This window comes from Hemibagrus wyckioides, linkage group LG05 (assembly GCF_019097595.1).
Source record: "Hemibagrus wyckioides isolate EC202008001 linkage group LG05, SWU_Hwy_1.0, whole genome shotgun sequence".
Classification (NCBI taxonomy): Eukaryota; Metazoa; Chordata; class Actinopteri; order Siluriformes; family Bagridae; genus Hemibagrus; species Hemibagrus wyckioides.
The window spans coordinates 4,277,008-4,289,879 of NC_080714.1; the positions used below are offsets into that span (position 1 = coordinate 4,277,008).

General features: G+C 38.2%; 1 protein-coding gene across 1 annotated transcript in view; it reads right to left on the minus strand.

The window, feature by feature from the left end:
• rimbp2b (RIMS binding protein 2b) overlaps positions 1 to 12,872 on the minus strand; it is a 118,784-nt gene extending 105,912 nt beyond the window's left edge. The window contains exon 1 of the mRNA XM_058390435.1: positions 12,852 to 12,872. The gene's annotated coding sequence lies outside the window, so the exon portion shown is untranslated. The remainder of the gene's footprint in view (positions 1 to 12,851) is intronic.

A 12,872-nucleotide genomic window follows, 5' to 3' on the forward strand; every position in this document is an offset into this window, starting at 1 on the left:
TCATAATTATATCTTATTCACTGTGATGGATAAATAAAGACGCCATGATTTTCCCTCAGGAATAAAATACACACTTCAACTATTGTGATGGACAGGCACACAAGCCACGCCCCTTCTCTAGAGAGAGGAACACAAGCCACGCCCCCTTAACTAGAGAGAACAACACATGCCACACCACTTTCACAATGGAGAAGAACACAAGCTACACCTTCTTCACTATAGAGAAGGGCGCAAGCCACTCCTCCTTCACAATGGAGAAGAACACAAGTCACACCTCCTTCACTAGAAAGAAGAACACAAGTCACACCTCCTTCACTAGAGAGAAGAACACAAGCCACACTTCCTTCACTAAAGAGAACACAAACCATGCCTGTTTCACTAGAGAAAAGAACATAAGCCACACCTCCTTTACTAAAGAGACCACACCTTCACTTTAGAGAACACAAACCACACCTCCTTCACTATAACAAAGAACACAAACCATGCCTCCTTCACTAAAGAGAACACAGGCCCTGCCCTCTTCAATATGAAAGGGTACACAAGCCACGCTTCCTTCACTATAAAGAAGAACACAAGCCACGCTTCCTTCACTATAGAGAAGAACACAGGCCACACCTCTTTTACTATAGAGAACACAAGCCACACCTCTTTTACTATAGAGAACACAACCCACGTCTTCTTCACTAACGAGACAAACACAAGCCACGCCTCCTTCACTATAGAGAAAAACACAAGAAACACCTCCTTCACTAAAGAGAACACGTCACACCCCCTTCACTATAGAGAACACAAGCCATACCTCCTGCACTATAGAGAAAAACACAAGAAACACCTCCTTCACTAGAAAGAAGAACACAAGCCACGCCTCCTTCACTACAGAGAAGAACATAAACCATGCCTCTTTCACTAAAGACAACACAGGCCCTGCCTTCTTCACTATAAAAAGGTATGCAAGCCACAGCTCCTTCACTACAGAGAAGAGCACAAGCCACGCCTCCTTAACAATGGAGAAGAACAAAAGCCACACCTCTTTTTCTAGAGAGAAGAACACAAGCCACACCTCCATCACTATAGAGAGGAACATAATTTATACCTCCATCACTATAACGAAGAACACAACCACCCTCCTTCACTACAGAGAAGCACACAAGCCACGCCTCCTTCACATACAGAACACATGCCATGCCCCCTTCCCTAGAGAGAAGAATACAAGCCACACCTCTTTTTTTTGGAATGCTGATGTGTTTAGCTAGCGTGCTAGCTGTGTGTGAAGGCAGAAAAACACAGGAGACTACTGTTTTATTACATTATTACAAGGATAACCGTACGGAGATATTACAAGGCCATTTTAATAACGTCTTTGGAATTAAAAATCATATTAATCTATTAATTTTTCGACACCGAATACTTCTACGTTCATCATGTTATCAGTCGCTGAACTGACTGGTGTGGTGAGCTCATTATAGCACGGTTCAGCTACCTTCTGCACATCTGTTCCTCATCTGTGTCTGATCGCTAGAGAAATCAGAAACACCCCGACTTCCGAAGTCTTCAAGCAACGCAACACTCTCTCAGACGGTGTCATTACGTTCAGACTGGCAGGAACCAGACGAGCCGGCAACAACATATGGTGTGTGTCAAAAAAAAAAAAAAAAAAAAAAAAAAAAAAAAAAAAAAAAATTAAACAAGCCGAGAGCTCATCATCAAATTCTCAGACATAAAAATAGGAAGGCGGGCTGTAAGAAAAAAAAAAACTTGACAAATGGACAAAAAATACTGCGATATAAACTAAAAATGAAGAAGGATGGCGTTCCAGAAACAGCTATTGTGGCACAAGCGTCAAAATGATTCACTCGCACGCTTTCTCGCTGGCCTTCTCAGGGGACGTGATGAGCACTTGAGAGGGCGCAGACTGTAGCCGAGAGTAGACTTCGGCACCAGGCAACAGACGTTCGGCTGAAAAACCCGAGGACTGATGAGCTTTTTTTTTTTTTCATCGCAATCCAAAGCTAAATCCGGGGCGTAATCACGGCGGTGCTGGAGAAAGGCCAGGACCTCGAGGCCCTGAGCAAAGTCACCAACCCACCCACCCAACACACACACACACACATTTCATGTTACACAAACACTGCAGATGAAACTCGGTCCACTCACAGTGTGTTTTTTTTCCCTTTTCAGCACTAAACATGTTGATCATCAGATATCACTGAATGCTAATAATAAAATATAATGTTATGCTATTAGAAAAAAAGAGAAAAACATCGATTTGGTGACATTCTGTATGGATACGGTTATAGAGTATAGAGCACATAGAACACTTAGAGGTCAAGCTAAATCTATATCATAAGCTATCACAGAAACTTACAGAAAACTGGACTTTTGATGCTTTTCTGTTCACCTTGGACATTTAGATTGGTTCTTTGAGTTGCCATAGCAACCAGCTGATTGATTAGATAAGGCTGTAACTTGTTTTCCCACCATAGAAATCTCGATGACAGGCTTAACAAAACTGGACACTAGAAAAAAAACCTAGTCTCGACTTTCTGCTCATCGAGGATGTAAAGAGTGGTTATATGAGTTGCCATAGCGACCGTCTCATCAGACAAACCTGTAACTTGTAGCACAGGAATCTCGATGACAGGCTCACCAAAACTGGACAGGTAAAGATCGGGAAAAAAACCCTTGGCTGGACTTGTGATGCTCTTCTGCTCCTCATGGACGTAAAGAGTGGTTCTTTGAGTTGCCATAGCGACCGGCTGATTGCATAAAGCTGTAACATCCACAATAGGATAAAGCATGTTGCGTGGGTTTTTTTTTTTTTGGTCTTATTAACTTCAAGAGAGAAGAAAAAGTGCATGAATTATGCATAACAGTTATAATATATGGGATAACAGGATGTTCCACAGCATGAAACGTAACGCTCAATGGATAAAAATTATAATGTTCTTCAATAAATGCTAAATAAAATAATGTAAGAGGAATAAAACCCTTCGGTACATACAGTAATTGAAACTTTAGGACACATCCCACCAGCTGATTATTTTCCCATCACTGAATCCCCCCAGGTCTTTTAATCTGTACTCGCTCGACGTTTCTGCATTACCTGTTACCGCTACAGCATATTATTACTGCTATCATAGCAGTATATCCTGCACACTCATATTCCACCCACGGAAACCCTCATAAATATTTCCCTATATTCAGCACACGTCTCGTCAGCAGCGCTAGACATCTAAACCGAGGCCAAAACAATAATAAAGAGCCCGAACCACCTGAGACACAAACTGCTTTCCCCCTCAGGGTCCAGAGAAATGCAGCGCAGATTTAGCCTCTGTCCTCCAGCAGCCATCATGCAGATGAACAGAGATCTGCTTTTCACTGGCAATATTTACACGAGCTAATATTAAGATGTTTTTTTCACACACCACGCTAACGTTCTGCTGTAAACATGTTTCTTATACTTAAGAGCCCATGCCATGAAAGCGTCCTGATTTATGAATCGGTCTGGGTTACATTAGGTCGCTTTCTCTATTGCTAGGCGAGAAGGGAACACGGGCGCAGATTAGCGAAAAGAGCCAGCTAAGGTTTAATTAGCTAGATATCACCTATAGTTATAACACAGCAATGAGATATGTTTTATATGCAGGAAGAAGACAGCAGAAATAAGATACGCTCAGATATGCTGGTAAACTACCCTAGGTTTTCTCTGCAATTATGCTTAGCATCAACAGCATTAGCGTGAGCAGCATTTAGCAGCAGAATGAGTATTGAGTATGCTCTGATTACAGAGGACAAGTGTATGGTGAGTATGAACAGGACGGACATGATAACTTGAATAATCACTCTTTATGATAAAAAAAAAAAAGACAAAAAGTTGACAGAACGGATAGAGTAACCACTCTGTACAAGCGTGTTGAGCTGAAAAGCATCTCAGAACACACAAGCCTGAGGCTATGACACCAGAAGTGCTCACGGAAGTGTTAACTGAACATGGACAGCTAAAAGATTTGTTCAGTTATTCGGTTAATAGTTGTTATTGGACTTTCCCTCCATCCATCCATTTTCTATACCGGCTTTATTCCTAATTAGGGTCACGGGGATCTGCTGGAGCCTATCCCAGCACACATTGGGTGAAAGGCAGGGGTACACCCTGGACAGGTCACCAGTCCATCACAGGGCCACACATATAGACAGACAACCACACACACTCACTCTCACTCCTATGGGCAATTTAGAATTACCAAATCAACCTAATGTACATGTTTTTGGACTGTGGGAGGAAACCGGAGTACCCGGAATAAACCCACGCAGGAACAGGGAGAACATGCAAATTCCACACAGAAAGCCCCCTGCCTCTCCAAACCCAGGATTCGAACCCAGGACCTTCTTGCGGTGAGGCAACAGTGCTAAGCCACCATGCTGCACTGGAGTTTCCATAGATCGGATAAATGAGCAGGTGTTCTTAATAAAATGGCCAGTCAGCGTATGTCTGTGTACACACACCATGACAAGGCGGCACTGTACATGTGCTACAGCTTTCATTTTCCAGTGTTTTTTCTTGTCCCAGTCTCATAAGGACGTGATTGTTTATATTTCGTCTCGCTTCATAATGAACCATAATGCTCCACGTGCACAGTTCTCTATTATCATATGGTCATGAAAACCGAACGTGTGAATACGTGAGACGGAAAAAAAAACGGCGTCTACGAATAAAGCCGTGTTCCCGAGCGGAAAGGGTGGTGTTAATGTTGCCGTCGGAGTGCGATGTCAATCCTGCGTGATTGGATCAACAAGCCTCCCACTCTCGCTATGCCCAGGTCATTAGCAATCCCACTGAGATCAAAATCCTGTCTGGCACGACGCTCGGAAAACCTGCTACAAGAACTGCAAGAGACACGCTGAACATACAGAAGAAAAGCGGAGAAAGAGCCAGAAAACATCGATATGTTTCTCCCACACATGCTTCACAACACCGGTCTTTTAGATGCGAATAGAAATGTTAGATTTACAGCCAGAGGAAAATAGCAACCTGTAAATATTTATCAGTTGATAAAGATAGAACAAGTTTGGATATTTTATTTTATTCCATAATATTTTTGCACTGGAAATCAAAATTATAAAAAATAAAAAAAATTTAAAACTTATTTTTATCTAATTTTTTTATTTAATTAATTTATTTATTTATGTATTTACTTTCAGAAACTGAGGGTTTAAAAGCCAGTAATTAGATCAATATTATTATTATTATTATTATTATTATTATTATTATTATTATTATTATTATTATTATTATTATTATTATTATTATTACTATTATAGTATTGTGATACAAATGGAGGGGTAAAATGGCAATACTTGATAAAAATTATTATTATTATTATTATTATTATTATAATACATTTTTTTACATTTACCTGCTTATTTAAATTTATTTTAATTGCAAACTCTAATTAGACAAGGTGATTTGGTGAATTTTATTATTATTTTTTATTTATTCATTCATTTTTTTTTAACACCCCAGCCCCACATACACACATACTTCTGCTTTAAATTGAATTTTGCTGGCTTCCAAAAATCTATTTTTCCAAAAGTCTATATACTTGAACTGTAGCATGACATAGACTCACCGGCCATTTTAATAGGAACACCGACATTTATGCAATTATCCACTCAGCCAATCACATGGCAGCAGAGTGATGCATAAAAACACACAGATACATGTATAAAAACTTTATAATCAAACATCAAAAAGTGCATGGATGCTGGTGCCGGATACACAATAATACAAAAATACAACTCTAGAGTTTCCACAGGAAAATAAAAACCAAAAAGTTGACAGGAAGGGTAGAGTAAGTCATGTAAGCACTCTGTACAAGCGTGTTGAGCAGAAAAAGCATCTCAGATCAGGTCAAAGTCTTGAGCCGCAAAGCCGAAGATCTCACAGGGTTCTGCTAAAGCCAGGCAAGAACAGGAACATCATGATACAGTGGGTACGACTTTACAGCTGGAGTCTGGAAGAAGATGTTTTTGATCATCTATTATGTTTACTTTCAACTCATTCACTAATATCTTCTAATTCTGGCAATATAAGACATGCTTCTTCGTCTAATTATCCACGACTCCTCACACTGCTTTCAGAAAGAAGGTGTCTGCTCGTCTTGCTTGTTATTTATCCACAAGTTGATTTTAACCTCCGGGTCACTTCGCCGCACGCCGATTTAAATGATCAATAAAAGCATCTGCTCGCTGAGAGAGAGTCAGGAGCTGCGTGTGTGTGTGTGTATGTGTGTGTGTGTATGTGTGTGGGCGCTCGGTTTGTTCCAATTACAGTCTGAAATGAAACAAACACACACACACACAGATATTCCTCACACCTGAGCGCAGTGTCTCTGGTGTTGTGTATTAAAAAAACACATCAGATGTATTTGACGTTGTCATGACGTACAGCAGAAAACAATAAACAGTAAATAGTCCAGATGTTGGGTGAAATCAGTGTCATGATACCATTTAAAAAAAAAAAAAAAAAATTTCAATTTGTTTAATTTAATTTCTGTTACAGACTGTCATTGGACTAAAAAAAATTAATTAATTAATTTATTATTATTTTTATTTTCCCCAATTTTCTTTTCAAAAATTACATTTAGTACACTTCAAATAAAAGCCTCATTTAGGCAAGAAGCAGCTAATATATGACATTTTACGAAATTTTGTGAAATAAATAAAAAAGAATAATAATTTTGTTTTTTCAGTGTTACATTTAAAAAAATAAATAAATAAATAAAACTAAAAACTATACCACATAGTTTTAGTGACACTACTGTATTGCTGGGAATTTTTTTTAAATATATTTTTTTATTTAATTTTTTTCCCCACTTTTCTTTACAAACATGTAATTTAGTACACATCAAATAAAAGTCTCATTTAAGCAAGAAACAGATAATATATGAAATTATGTAAAATAAATAATAATAATAATAATAATAATTTTGCCTTTTCAGTGTTAAATTAAAAATAAATTAATAAATTCATGAATTGAATTAAATAAAAAAAAATAAATAAATAATAATAAAAAAACTAAACCGGACAGTTTTAGCTACGCTACTGTATAACTGGTAATTTTTGCAAAACATTTAATAAAACATTTTATTTTCCCCACATCGCTTTTTAAAAATGTTATTTAGTAGACTTTAAGTAGACTTAGATGCAGCTAATATATGTAAATTTTGTACATTTTTTTTTAAAAATAATAATTTTGCTATTTCAGTGTTCATACATTTAAAATAAATAAATGAATAAATAAATAAATTAATTAATTAAATTAATTTAAAAGAAATATACCAGATAGTATTTGTGGCACTACTGTATTGCTGGGATTTTTAAAGAGTCTCCGCTCTAATTCATCCCAAAGGTGTTCTATCAGGTTGAGGTCAGTCAAGTTCCTCCACACCAAACTCACTCATCCATGTCTTTATGGACCTTGCTTTGGTCACTGGTGTGCAGTCATGTTGGAACAGGAAGCGGTCATCCCCAAACTGCTCCCACAAAGTTGGGAGCATGAAATTGTCCAAAATGTCTTGGTATGAAGCTGAAGCATTAAGAGTTCCTTTCACTGGAACTAAGGGGCCGAGCCCAACCCCTGAAAAACAGTACCTGAATTCAGTGATTTGGAGGGGTGTCCCAAAACTTTTGGCAATTTAGTGTAGCGCGATATAGACTCACCAGCCACCGCAAACTCCTCAGAATATTTGAGTTTATTTGATTTTGAGTTCATTTCTGCAAATCAGAAAATGCTGATTTTCCCCCCAGAGACGGAATAGCTATTCCCCCCTAGCTGCTATAACGTACGTGATAAAGCGATGACAGAAACAAACTTGCTAACTCTCATCATTCTCATAACCGGATTCTTTCTTTCTTTTTTTTTACAGCACATCCTGTAGTGATTTATTCCTCACCTACATGACGGGTGATTATGATTCTTCATCACGTTTATGGGGAATATCAGGAATAATATAAACACACACACACACACAGTAAGAAAGATCATCTGCCTCATCAGACACGGATTCAGTGCTAAGACGACGACGATGATGATGATGATAACGACAGAGTTGTGTTGTTCTCCCCGGCATTCAACACGCCTGTCTCTCCTGCACATCAGCAGTCTGTGTGTGAGAAGGCTGAAGGGAGGAAGAGAGAAAGGGTGGAGAGGAGGAGGAGGGGAGCGAGGGAGGTCCTGTTACATAATCCGGACGCTCGGCCGGCCCTCAGCTGTCAATGTTACTGTCGATGAAGCTGACGCCGATGCTGAAGCTGAGCAGTGATGGAGAGATGGAGTGATGGAAAGATGGAGAAAGAAAGAGAGAAACATGTGCCCTGTTCAGCCGGTCGGACACAACGCATCATCAGCGATGACTCCAGATGTTACTACAGTGCAGTCTCTCTCTCTCTCTGTGTCTCTTTCTCTCTCTCTCTCTCTCTCTCCCTCTCTCTCTCTCTCTCACACACACACACACATCTGTGCACTGCAGAGACCTGGCTTGAATACAGAGTGCTGGAGCACTGCGCTATTGAATTAATGCCATTTTGCCAAAGCAGGCATGCTGTCTTCACAGACACACACACACACAAATGAGTTTATTGGCCTGGAATGATGATGGTACAACCCTAAAATCAACACAATGACAATATCTGATTATAACCTCACACGTAACTACACACATTGTGTGTTTTTAATTCATTTCTGCTACTTTATCCTAGGTATAATTTTATAAAATTCTCTTACGAACTACTTTTCACCTCAAACACAGTCTATCAGCTGGGACGTGTTCAGTGTCTGGGGTTTCGCTTCGTTAGCTTTGCATTCGCAAGTAAAGGAAGATTACTCATCAGTCCAGGGTGGGCGTTCTGGCAAAAGAAAAAAGGCATACTTATAGGCATTTCTATAATATAAGGTTATGTAGGTATTTGTTAATAAACTATCTGCAAAATTTTATAATATATATGTCATTTATTTTTATTGAACAATACTCATTGATGTGAAGCAGAAACGGAGGAACAGTAACAACCAATCAGCTGTTTTCGATGCGAATTTTTACTAATAAAAATAAAATACATTTAAAAATAAATAAAATAAATGTATAAAAATACATTTATTTTGCATTAAAAAAATATTATAACCTGTGCTTTGGGAAAAAATGTATTGTATACACACAATTTATGACGATATTACATTACGGTATTTTCCAGAGCTTGTCAAAGAGTAAAATGTAACTATAAACAGATAAAAAATAAAAAATGTGTTTGTTAATAAAACACTGATAATTCGCAGTGGTGTAAAATGAAATAATAAAAAAACCAAACACTTTAGGACGTGATGTTAGAGGAAATGAATGGACGTCAGGATGATGACGGAATCTCCGCTCCATCACGCCGTCACATAAACTGCTTCTTCTTTACTAAAAAACTTCGCGAACTAAAATCTGATTCCGATCACGGAGCTCTGGGATTGCTGTTAATGTTGTTAGGAAGCAGGAATCGGTGGCTCAGGCTCCGGTCTTCTCACCTTGATGTACCTTATTTTGGACCCATTTGAAAAAGCATGTCTTTTCCAGGAAAGGAAATCCCATAATCCTGTTCACCGGACCATGACCAATTGAAAAATAAAGGAGGCGGAGAAGATGTGATGTGTGGAAGCGCAGCTTTATACCAAAAGTGAGCTATACAGTAATGTCTGAACTATACAGTCATTAATATATAGTATATGAAGCGTCGTCACGGCGATAGAAAGAGACCGAGAGATAAAGGAAAGAGGATTTGCGTGTCCTTCCTAGTGCTGGCTATTAGCATTTAGCCTCGCAGGATAAACTGTAAATAAAACTAATCCTACTTAAGCCAAAGAATCGACTAAACTAATATCCTAATATCCCACCACTGCATCACATCATCCTCATTATGGTTATTATTTCAATACAGCATCACACAATCCCACACACGGATAACACACCACACACTCCCAGGTCCTGGTGTTACAGGATATCTACAAATGTATGTAGTGAACCTCGAAAATATGCTCAGCTTCAGTTCTGATTGGTCTTGTAGGAGTCAACAGATGAGGTTTCTGCACTCGAGATGTGAGATACGAAGCTCGATCGCTAGGTCTGTGACGTGGAACCTCTTAAATATTGCTCAGTAACGGGGAATAAATTATCTTTCTGGGTAATGTATAAATGATTTGGTGCAGAGTTTTACATTTTTAATTGTGGCTTTCATGGAAACGAATGCTAAATGTTTTTTTTAATATGACAGAAAGACGAAACTAGTGTTTTTTTATGTTTTAGTTTTTTCTCCAAATACTAAATGCTTAAAACAAAAAAAATATAATGTACAGTACATGGTGTATATATATATATATATATATCTACACCATGTACTGTACATTATAACTATTTGATGAACTAAAAAAAATATTCTAAAAACATTATAAAATATTATTATTTAAAATTAATTAAATAACTTTAATATTTAAAAAATATATTAAAATATTCTTTTATATTTTAAACATGTTAAAATATTATTTTGTATTTTTTAAATTATATATATATATATATATATATATATATATATATATATATATATATATATATATATATATATATATATGAAAAATATTCCAAAAATATCATAAATATTATTTTAAAATATTTAAAATATTACTTTATATTAAAGAAGGAACTTAAATATTTTAAAAATATATTCAAATATTATTTTATATTTTAAACATTGTAAAAAATATTATATTATTATAATATTATTATATTTTTATTATTATATATTTTAATAACATATATATCTGTTATACAAGTGTAAACCTTTCAGCAGTAACCTAAGAGCGTCTAAAGTGTGTGACGCCTTTGTAGTCACAGTGATTTACCATTTACAGCATTTGGTAGACACCCTTATCCAGAGTCATTTTATACAATTAAGTGTTAAAGGCCTTGCTCAAGGGCCCAACAGTGGCAGCCTGGATGGACCTGGGATTCAAACTCAATCATCACAATCATCCAATCATTAGCCCAACACCTTAACCACTGAACTGATAATAAAACACTCAGCTCCCCTCACACACTCTCTCAAGCTTCCTGGTGTTTGCCTGATCTAGATCTACTTCCTGTAAGTGTCATGACTCCCGTAAAAAACAGCACTGTTCCTCCAAAAGCGGGTCAGGACCAGTTACTCATGTTGAAAGACAAATTTAGGTAACAGATGGAGAAGTGACGATTGGGCTAAAGGCAAGGAGTTAAGGGTAGGCGTCTGATTGGACAGCTGTGATGCTTCACGCTGTGGTTCGGTCGGTCAGACGTCATTTCTCAGAACACGAGCAGACGTGTTGTGAAAAGACGATACCCAATAAATAACTCATGAGGTGCGTGTATTTCAGAGGTGAGGGAATTATTCAATTTAACATATGAAGATGAAAAAACACTGAGTCTGAGTAAGACATTCATGGAATTATAGCTGAATAAAAAATCCAAAATTATGGACTGTCAATACAAAAGATATTATAACCACGATTCAGGTACATAAATTGTCAGGCGTGACAGAGACAAGGCAAGGTGCAGTTTAGTGACTTGAGTGTGAAGAGATTCAGTTAATATTGAACATCAGAGAACACCAGAAACAGTGAAAACAGAGACTAATAAAAAGACAACGTGAGAGGAGTTTAGGAGTTTGAGAATTATGACTCCACCCCCTGGTATTTCTCGTTCTGTGGTAAGGGGTACTCCACTTAGTGAGTTGAGTGGAGTGTCTGTGTGTGTTTGTGTGTGTGTGTGTGTGTGTGTGTGTGTGTGTTTGTGTGTGTTTGCTCACCATTAGGGATGAATGTGTCAATGACAATAAGAACACATACTGCACTGGACATGTGTTTACATAACCAGATGTGTGTGTGTGTGTGTGTGTGGGTGTGTGTGTGTGTGTGTATGTGGGTGTGTGTGTGTCTATCTGTGTCATGGATCTGATCCATTCACTTCCATGTAGAACACACGCTGAAAACTCGCCGCCTTGAGCAAAGATCGGAAAGCATCAGAATCCTCTCTCTCTCTCTCTCTCTCTCTCTCTCACACACACACACACACACACAGAAGGGCAGAGCTAAAAGCCTGTAATTTCTCAGAACTGTGTGACACAACGACACATCAAAAAAAGCTGCAGTGATTCCACATATCATATCCCACACACACACACACACTTATACACAGAGCAAAGATGGCTTTGGCTTTGACAAAATGGCCTAACTGTGTATAGCTATTAGAGCTCTCTCTCTTTCACACACACACACACATACACACACACACACATACACACACATACACACACACACATTCAGAGTGCAGACGGGGTTAAAAGGCTACACACCACATCAACCTCACCGCATGAAAACACACACGGAATATTAAACCACCCAATTAATAGAATTAGCGTCGTGCCCCAACGCCGTGACGTGTAAACAACGTTACCATGACAACGTAATAGCGGCACAAACATTAATTTTTTGTTGGTGTTGTTGTTGTTATGCTAACTTCGGCGACATTCACACAATAAACAACAACTGAGAAAAAGATGACAGATGACAAGGACCATGAAGCTTCTCCAAGCCAAGTTAATCAGCGGATGAACGGAAATAGCTGTCATCCGAATGACTAGTGCGCGTGCTAGGAGTACGCATAGTGTTGTGACACGCTAACTAGTACGGAAGTGTGCCGTTTTCCAGCCTAGCCATGTCAAGGGTAACACTGCTCTCCCGTACTGGTCAGGACGGTCGGTAGTATGCGGTTCGCCTCCAAGTAGCCTACCTGTCTGCTCGGTGGCTTCCT